The 9560-nt window shown below is 46.7% G+C and overlaps 1 protein-coding gene across 4 annotated transcripts in view; it reads right to left on the reverse strand.

The window, feature by feature from the left end:
• The window catches only part of PTPRA (protein tyrosine phosphatase receptor type A), a 171567-nt gene extending 162780 nt beyond the window's left edge, over positions 1-8787 (reverse strand). For all 4 annotated transcript variants that reach the window (XM_063659540.1, XM_054466628.2, XM_054466625.2 and 1 more), the window contains exon 1: positions 8508-8787. The gene's annotated coding sequence lies outside the window, so the exon portion shown is untranslated. The remainder of the gene's footprint in view (positions 1-8507) is intronic.
• Positions 8788-9560: the final 773 nt, after the last annotated feature.

Raw genomic sequence — 9560 nt, forward strand, 5'->3', positions numbered from 1 at the left:
GAGACATGCTAGAAGCTTCTGTACTTTTATAACCGTATACCAAACTTCCCACACTGCAAAATTTGTTCTAATATTGTTTGTTCACATATTCAGCAATGTTTTCTATACATCTTCCAATGGTATTTTGATTTCCTGACAAAATTATTTTCTATGTAGTACATCAGTCTGTTTTTTGTTTAAGTGGGCCTTTTGCGGGTGGGGCAGGAAGAATCTGCCAAGGGTACGTGTTTTTTTGTCTTTTTTTTTTTTCCCCCTGAAACAGTCTCGCTCTGTCTCCCAGGCTGGAGTACAGTGGCGCAACCTCAGCTCACTGCAATCTCCGCCTCCCAGGTTCAAGTGATTCTGCTGCCTCAGCCTCCCGGGTAGCTGGGACTACAGGCGTGCCCACCATACCTGGCTAATTTCTGTGTTTTTAGTAGAGACAGGGTTTTGCCATGTTGGCCAGGCTGGTTTCAAACTCCTGACCTCAGGTAATCCGTCCACCTCAGCCTCCCAAAGTGCTGGGATTACATGCATGAGACACTGCACCCAGCCCCGTTTTGTCTTTTACAATAACAATAAACTTAAAAACTGGCCAGGCATGGTGGTTCACATGTGTAGTCCCAGAGCTTTGGAAGGCCAAGGTGGGAAGATCGCTTGAGCCCAGGAGTTCAACGCTGCAGTGAGCTATCATTGTGCCACTGTACTCCAGCCTGGGCAACAGAGTGAGACCCTGTCTCTTAAAAACAAAAAACCCTCAAAATATAAATTTTAATCATTGAAGTTAGCAAAATTTTGTAAAGCATCTGATGGAATATCCTTTATCTTTAAACATCACTGCAAAAAAAATGTAGAGGTTCTCTTTATGTTCCAAATTTTTGGTTTTCAAATGTCTTCATAGTGGTGGACAGCCTCATATTTTATTATTTAATATCTCAAGGTTTTACATACTTTTTTTTTTGGAGACAAGAGTCTTGCTCTGTCACCCAGGCTTGAGTGCAGTGGTGAGATCTCGGCTCACTGCAAACTCCGCCTCCTGGGCTCAGATGATTCTCCTGCCTCAGCCTCCTGAGTAGCTGAGATTACCCAGAGGCACACACCACCACCCCCGGCGAATTCTTGTATTTTTAGTAGAGATGGGGTTTCACTATGTTGGCCAGGATGGTCTCGATCTCTTGACCTTGTGATCCACCCACCTTGGCTTCCCAAAGTGCTGGGATTACAGGTGTGAGCCACTACGCGGTCCTCCTTTTTTTTTTTTTTTTTGAGACACAGAGTCTCCCTCTGTCCCCCAGGCTGGAGTACAGTGGTGCAATCACGGCTCAACGCAGCCTTGAACTCCTGGGTTCAAGCAATCCTCTGCCTCAGCCTCCCAAGTAAGTGGGACTACAGGCATGTGACACCACACGGCTAATTTTTTATTTTTGGTAGAGATGGGGTCTCGCTGTGTTGCCCAGGTTTGTCTTGAGCTCCTGGCCGCCTGCACCTCAGGCTCCCAAAACAGTGGGATTATGGGTGTGAGCCACCGTGCAGCTGAGTTCTACATATGATTAAAAGGAATCTTAAAGCAAGATTCCTATTAATGTCAGAGCATGAAAGTCCATGTTTCTTATAAATTTCCTGATACTTTCCAATTTAGTAAGAGCTGACTTATTTGAATAGCTCACCAAGCATTCATCACAGGAGTTGGACTAGTGTCAGCTCTGACATCTTGTTTGCTTGTGCTTGTATTATTAGTATTTTCTTCGATCACTGGTTTCTCTGCATGTCCATTTTGTAAAGGCTAGTTCAATGAAAACTGGTTAATATAAACTGTTAACAACATGTTGCAATACATGGAGAACAAATGTATAAATATGTCTCTGCTCACTGCAGAATTCAGTCTTTTCCTTCAGGACACCCAAAGTTCTACAGTTAACACATTAACTGTTTGACCTATAGACCCAAGAAGATGCCAGAGACAATTCCTAAATTAAATGTTTTATCTTATCTTTTAGATAAAAACTATAAAAAGTTCTAAATTTTCTTCCAGTTCCCCTGGATCGTCTTATCTACCTCAATTTGAAAACTACTGCTCTGGACTACAGCCACAGCGAACTTTTTAACAATTGCAAATCAGATCAGTTCACTCTCCTGCTTAAAAATCCTTCAAAGATTTAGCTCTGCCTTCAGGATAGAATCCAAAATCCTTGCATGCCATACAGGGCCCTCAACTCTGCCCCTTGCCATTCTCTAGTCTCAACACCGCCCTTAGTCTCCAGTTCTCAAGCCTGGCTACACATTAGAATCACCTGGGGAGTTAAAAATATATACACAGGTATGCATCACTTAACAATGGGAATACATTCTGAGGATGAGTCCTGATGTGATTTCGTAATTCTGCAAACATCATAAAGGGTACTTACACAAAATGAGATGGTACAGCTTGCTACATATCTAGACTATATTGTATAGCCTACTGCTCCTAGGCTACAAACCTGTAGAGCATGTTACTGTACTGAATACTGTAAGTAACTAACACAATAAGTATTTGTGTATTTAAACATATCTAAAAATAGAAAAGGTATAGTAAAATTATGGATTATAATCTTATGGGACCACTGTTGTATATGCAGTCTCTGCTTGATGGAAACATCGTTATACTGTGCATGACTGTATACACATTCTCAGGCCCCAACTGAGACCAATTAAATCAAAATGCCTGTGGGTGGGGCATTTGCAACCCTGATTTTTCTAAGTTCCCCAGGTGAATCTAAAGTGCAGCCTAGGCAGAGAATTACTCTGTCACTGCAAGCCACCTGCCCCTTCCTGCTCACCATGGTCAGCCAGTTTTAGGTGCTCACCAAGCTCTCAATTAGGCCTTGCTACGCCAAGTGTGATCCACCCACCAGCAGCACCTGCCTCACCCAGGAGCTGGTTAGTAACACAGAATCCCAAGTCCCACCCCAGACCTACTGATTCAGGACTTGGCATTTTAACAAGATTCCCAGATGGTTCATGAGCACATTCAAGTTAGCAAAGCGCTGCCCTGAGCTACCAAATCCCTTCTCAGCTCAGGGCCTTCATAAATGTTTAACTGCAAATGTTGTTTAGCTGCTGAACTTCTCTGGAACTCCCAAGACACCCTATTCTTCCCCTTTCATCACATCTATAATTACCATAGGTGATTTTAATGTCTGTCTACTGCACTAACCTAAAAGTGTCATGAGGACAGACATCACATCCATGTTACTCTGGAGTGTCCCCAGCTTCCGGCACAATGCCTGGTATTCCCAACTGAACAGCATCTAGTCTTATATTTCATACTGCTATGATCCTATTCTAAACATCCACAATATTTCAATCTCATCAACCAAATCTTTCTTCAACCACAAGTTGGCTTTAGTTACATAAATCTTGGAGATAATCTATATCACAGCACTGTACTTCTTTCAAAAAATCTAAATTAGCTACTGGTCTCTTTTTCCAAAGCAATGTAAATTAAACCTAATTCAAGGTATCATTACATTTCTTTGTAATAGCACTAGATGGGTTGTCAAGAAATGGCCCCATAAATTGCTGATAGTGTTGGAAACTAGTTCAACCTTTCCAGATTGTAATTAGGCACTGAAACTGTATCCTCTGACTTGGTGAGCCCAGGTTGGGAGTAAGAGTCCAAGGAAATAATCCAAAAGAAGTATTTGAACAAGGGGTATAAAAGTACCATTTATAATAGCAAAAAGGTAAAAAAAAAAAAAAAAAAAAAAGAAAAGAATAAAAAGGATTGCACCAACTACAGCTGTTGGCTGAGAGTGGTGGCTCACATCTGTAATCCCAGCACTTTGGGAGGCCAAGGCGGGTGGATCACTTGAGTCCAGGAGTTCAAGACCAGCCTGGGCAACATGAAAATGTCTCTACAAAAAATAAAAAAAATTAGCTGGTTGTGGTGGCACAGACCTGTGCAGTCCCAGCTGTTCGGGTGGCTGAGATGGGAAGATCATTTAGCCCAGGAGGTCAAGGCTGCAGTGAGCTGTGATCATGCCACTGCACTCCAGCCAGGGTGGCAGAGTGAGACCCTGTTTCAAAAAACAAATAAAAAAAACTACAGCTGTCGATGCATGGAATACTATATTGTGATTTTTTTTTTTTTTTTTTTGAGACGGAGTCTCGCTCTGTTGCCAGGCTGGAGTACAGTGGCAAGATCTTGGCTCACTGCAACCTCCGCCTCCTGGGTTCAAGTGATTCTCATGCCTTAGCCTCCCGAGTAGCTGGGATTACATGCACGTGCCACCACACCCAGCTAATTTTTGTATTTTTAGTAGAAATGGAGTTTCATTCACCATGTTGGCCAGGATGGTCTTGATCTCTTGACCTCATGATCCACCCGCCTTGGCCTCCCAAAGTGCTGGGATTACAGGTGTGAGCCACAGCACCCAGCCTGTGATTTTAAATGAACAAATACTTAAATAAGTAAACATAAAATATTTTATGCTATTCAAGAATTCAAAAATCATATTCTATATGTACTGACTGCTACTGAAAAATTATGTCTTGTACACTGACACAAATGGATGTGAATTTAGAGTAAAATAAATACAGTTTTACATTTAATGGATTCTCTTTTCCATAGAGAATACATTAAAATAAATTTTAATGTTGGGCTATTTTTGGGCCTGCTGTTCAGTTTTATTAAGTTAGTGTTATATTATTCCTATTTTTGTTGTACTCAGACTCACTTAAAAACCATTTCTTCACCGGGCACGGTGGCTCATGCCTGTAATCCCAGCACTTTGGGAGGCCAAGACTGGCGGATCACGTGAGGTCAGGAGTTCGAGACCAGCCTTACCAACATGGAGAAACCCCGTCTTTACTAAAAATACAAAATTAGCCAGGTATGGTGACACATGCCTGTAATCCCAGCTACTCGGGAGACTGAGGCAGGAGAATCGCTTGAACCCGGGAGGCGAAAGTTGCGTGAGCCAAGATAGCGCCACTGCATTCCAGCCTGGGCAACAAGAGCAAAACTCCATCTCAAAAAACAAACAAACAAAAAACATTTCTTCAGCTTTGTCATTTGGAAACATTTATTACTGCACTGGAAGTAAAATGACAAGATTCTATATTTGGTCAGTTTCCCTCTCATAACTCAAACTTCACCTGCATCTCATTTTTTTCCATGTGAAAATGGAGAAAAATAATGCAATAATGTTTACAAACTGACACTGAGCACCTCCAATGAAAGGTGCTGGCAAATACAAACATGAGGGGTGCAAAAATACAAAACAAAAAACCCACCACCACCCGCACTGATCATCTTGCACAAGTTACTTTTATCCTTCTGAGCCTCAACATCTCCCTCTGTAAATTCAAAGAAACTGGCTAGAATCGCATAGGGTGGGGGAGGATTTGTGGAGGAAAAGTAGGCATATAATAGCTGAAAAAGCATTGTAGTTGATCCTCCTGAATTCTCTGAAGATCATCTATCCAGCTATACACTTTGGGGGAGAGGATAAATTGGTACAACCCCCCAAAAAGGGGTGGCAGTTTGGCTCCATGTCTGCAAATCAAAAACGCAGACATATCCCTTGACCCAGTAATTCCACTTCTAAAAGCATATTGTTCAGATAACTTTGCAAATGAGCACATAACACAGTATGTACAAGGACATTCATTGCTGTAACAGAAGAACCTGGAAACAAATATTTAATCCAAAGATGTTACAGTACAGCCATACAACTAAATAAGTAAAAGAATGTCAACAGAAAGAACAAATAACTCTCTATATATGTTGATAATAGAATGATTTTCTAAATACGTTAAGTAAAAAAACCCAGTAAGCTGTGAGTGGTACGTCCCATGGTGGGAGGAATATGAATAAGCAGGCACATATTTATAAAGGAACAGTGTCTATGGAAGGCCATATAAACTGAAAACTTCAGCCATCTCTGGGGAGGAGGTTAGGGAGACAGGAGACTTGGGGCCAGGGTAGGAGGGACATTTTTCTCTATATACTCTTTTGTATTGCTAGAACTTTTGAATTTTTCTCTCATCTGCATTAATTATCTTTTCCCAAAATTGAGCAGGATTCTCTCTACACCTTCCTATGGGTCTAAGAGGCTGTGATTCTACCTCTGTCAGACCCAACCAGTGCCTCCTATACTGCAGGGGCATCTGCATTGGCCCTATACTGCCCCCAAATCTTTCCAAAACTCTTTCAGCCCAAGTCCCTGACCTCCTTTAAATCCTCTAGTAGCTCTCCATTGTCCTTACCTGATCCAGCTATGATTAACCTCTTCCCTCCTCCCCAAGGACAGTGGATTCCTTCCACCACCAAGTTTGCTTGTGCTGCTCCCTCTTGCCTATGTGTGCAGTCCACCACGCACAAACTCCTATGCATCCTTCATGATCCGAAAGCCCCCCATCCCAGGAAAGCTTTCCCAAATCACCCAGGCAGGGGATGCTCCCTACACAGCCTGGCAGAGGCTCTGCAAATACACCGCCAAAATTCAAATCTTGACTATTCCCTCATTTGCCCACTGTTTGGCCTCAGTTTCCAACCCTGTAGAGCAGGAATAAGCCCTTTTATGACTGTTGAAAAGACTGAGGGAATTCATGGAAAACATTACATAGCTTGTCACAAGGCAAATAAAAAATAGCTATTATTACAATCTTATAGCACCTGTGATGTATTTATATCCACCTGTCCTACATTAGACTCTGAGTTCCTCAAAGGTAAGGACTGACTTCTTCACTTTTGTATCCCAAGCAATTCACCTGGCAAAGGGAAGGCACATGAATGTACTTAAGCCAGAGGGGTGGTTTTTCTGGTTCTGTATTTCACCCAGATGTTAAGTGGCTAAACAGAGAACAGGCCCCGGGACCCCACCATGCCTTACAATGCACGGTATCAGCCAGGCCACTTTGAGCAGGCAGAGGTGAAAAGAGACTGAAGGGCTTTTAGTCTTTCAGAGACAGTTTTTTGGAGGCCAGTGGGATATGGGACCTACCAGTTCGCACCTGCTGACTGCTTATGGGGGCTGGGTGGGATGGACATGGGGAAGTGGGGAATCAGAAATACTAAAAGTCTTGGGCATGTACTCCAAGCAGGCCTTCAAAACACGAAAAAATCTCTTGGGAAGTGGATACCGGGAAACAAACAGAGCCTAGGCATAAGAGAGAAGAGATTGGAAAGAATCTACAAGACAACTTGGAGGAAGAATTCTCCCACCATGGGAGATAGAAAGGTGGGCAAGACACAGCTCCTGCCCGCAAGAAGCTTCTCAAATGAGAAGAACTTTAAAAGAAAAAGTGGAGCTTGGCAGGTACAGGTGGGAAAGAAAGAGGATCACATAAAACAAAAACATCCCAACATGTGAGGGGGCAGTCAAGCAGCCCTGAATACTAGCCAGCAAGCGGGATGAGGGGAAGGAGAACTGAAGGATTAGATTAGGCTAAAAGTAAAGGAGTAAACTGAGGCAAGATTGTCAAGGGCTTTGTATGACTTGATAAGGCATTTTAGGCTTCATTCATCCCATGGGAAAAAGAAAAGCGAGGGAGTTTTTAAGTAAACAAGTGACAGCATCAGATCTGTGTTTCTGAAAGGAGTGGCCAGGCAGGAAGATGTTCGCCCTTTCCTAGTCAGTCCTCCTCTCGCCCACCATCTTCTGTTTCTCAGGCTGCCTGCACAGCTAGCAGGTGGCAAACGAAGCCATCTCCAGGGTGATGTGACTGGTTCTAGAGCCGGAATCCCTCTCCTGAGCAAAGGCTTCTGATGGCGTTCACCCTGCAGAGGGTGGATTTGCACATTCTTCTTTTCCTGTCTTACAAATATCATCAGTGATATCAAAAATAAAAACGAAACCCTCAAGACAGGACTCAGCTCTGCTATTTTTTTTTAATCTTCAGGAGATATAATTAGTAACTAATTTCTTCCAAAAAATTTTTTTATTTACCGAAAGTAAAAAGGGAGGGGACCTGCGTTCTCAATTGGCCTATTCTGAATTCTGGGCAGCTCTCAGCCCTTATTTCCCTTCTTAAATAGCCTCAACAGTTGGGAGAGGGCGGCAAGGAGAGGGGCCTGGGAGACGGGCCGGGGGACCGAGGGAGGTGGACTTGAAGGGAAAGAAAAGTTGGTCACTGCAAAAGCAAATTTTCTCATGCCAAGAGTTTTCCTCTTTCCTCCCATTAAATGGACCTGAGCAAATTCTGTTCTCGCCGTTCTAAGTTTCTTCTCTGAGAATGAACTCTGGCAGTGCCCTGGCCTGGTCCCAGGAGGACGCACGCAAAGTTCCTGGGCAGTCGCGAGGGGTCGGCGCCCGGGCCGGCACGTTTCCGGGGACCCCCTCCCCGCGACGGACCCGCAAGGATGCACAATCAAACTGCAGGCGCCCGCAGGCTTCTACCCGGAAAAGAGGACTTCGGGCTTCGGGCTTCGGGCTTCGGGCTTCGGGCTCCGGGCTCCGGGCTCTAGCCCGGGACCCCTTCCACCGCCCCCGGGAGCCGCCCCCCCTTCCGGAGCCCACCCGGGCGCAGCGGCCGCGAACACTCACAGAGTCGGGCGTTGGGCGGGACCGCTGGGGACGAGGACAGCGGCTCCGCCTCGGCTCCGCGGCGGCGTTTCGGGCCGCCACTCGCCCTCAGGGCCGCCGCCCGGCCCGCGGCTCCGAGCCCCGCGGCGGCGGCGGCGGCGGCCTCGCCTCCATGGCGAGGGGAAGCGGCTGAGGGGCGACTGGGCGGGTGGCGGTGATGGCGGCAGCGGCCGGGGTCCGAGCGCGATCGCGCGCGCGCGCGTCTCTGTCAGCGCCGCACTCGCCGCAGCCTCGCTCCCGACCCGGCCTTGGCTGTAAGGCGCGTGTTCATTGGCTGTTCAGAGCCAGGCGCTGGTTGGCCGACAGCGAACGGGCGTCTCCGGCCCGCGCGGGCCCCGCCCTTGCGCTCCGCTGGGTGCTCAGTCGCCCGCTGGGGCGCAGAACCCGATCGCACGGTCTCCGGGTAGCTCCAGAGGGGGTCGCCCCGGGGCTGCCCAATCCTTCGGGAAGCTGGACCCCAGAAAGACCGGCTGCGAGTGCACCAGTGCCTTCAGCCATTCTACAGTCACAGGCCTCATAACTTGGGCCTTCTTCCCAGTTTACAGATAAGGAAACCGAGGCCAGGCACAAACTACACCAATGTCTAGCCACCAGGGCGGCCTGGAACTCGAGAGCCATCTTCCTAACCCTCTCCAAACGTGATACTGTGGGTCTTTTTTTCCCTCCCCTAATTGCTGCAAGAACGACGGATCTCACTGGGGAGGGAGAGGAACCCGCCAAGTCCCTAGAACGGGTCTGGCTCCGTGGGTGTCGTCTTACATCAAGTCAGCCCACGCCGTCTCCACCCGAGCTCCAGGGTAATCTCCCCCGCTTTCCAGATGCGCATGCTGGGGCCCGGCTCGCCACCGAGCTGAGTAGAAGCACAACACATGGTGCTCTGCGATGGGGGTGCCTTTTGCGATAGGCCTGGCGGGGGAGGGGAGGCTCAAAACGCAGAGAGGAGCCAGAGTGCGCCCTCCCCCGGCCGGGGTTGGGGCGCGTACCCCCTTCCTGGCGCTCCCGGCACGGCGTCTG

The sequence above is a fragment of the Pongo pygmaeus genome, chromosome 21 (assembly GCF_028885625.2).
Source record: "Pongo pygmaeus isolate AG05252 chromosome 21, NHGRI_mPonPyg2-v2.0_pri, whole genome shotgun sequence".
Lineage (NCBI taxonomy): Eukaryota > Metazoa > Chordata > Mammalia > Primates > Hominidae > Pongo > Pongo pygmaeus.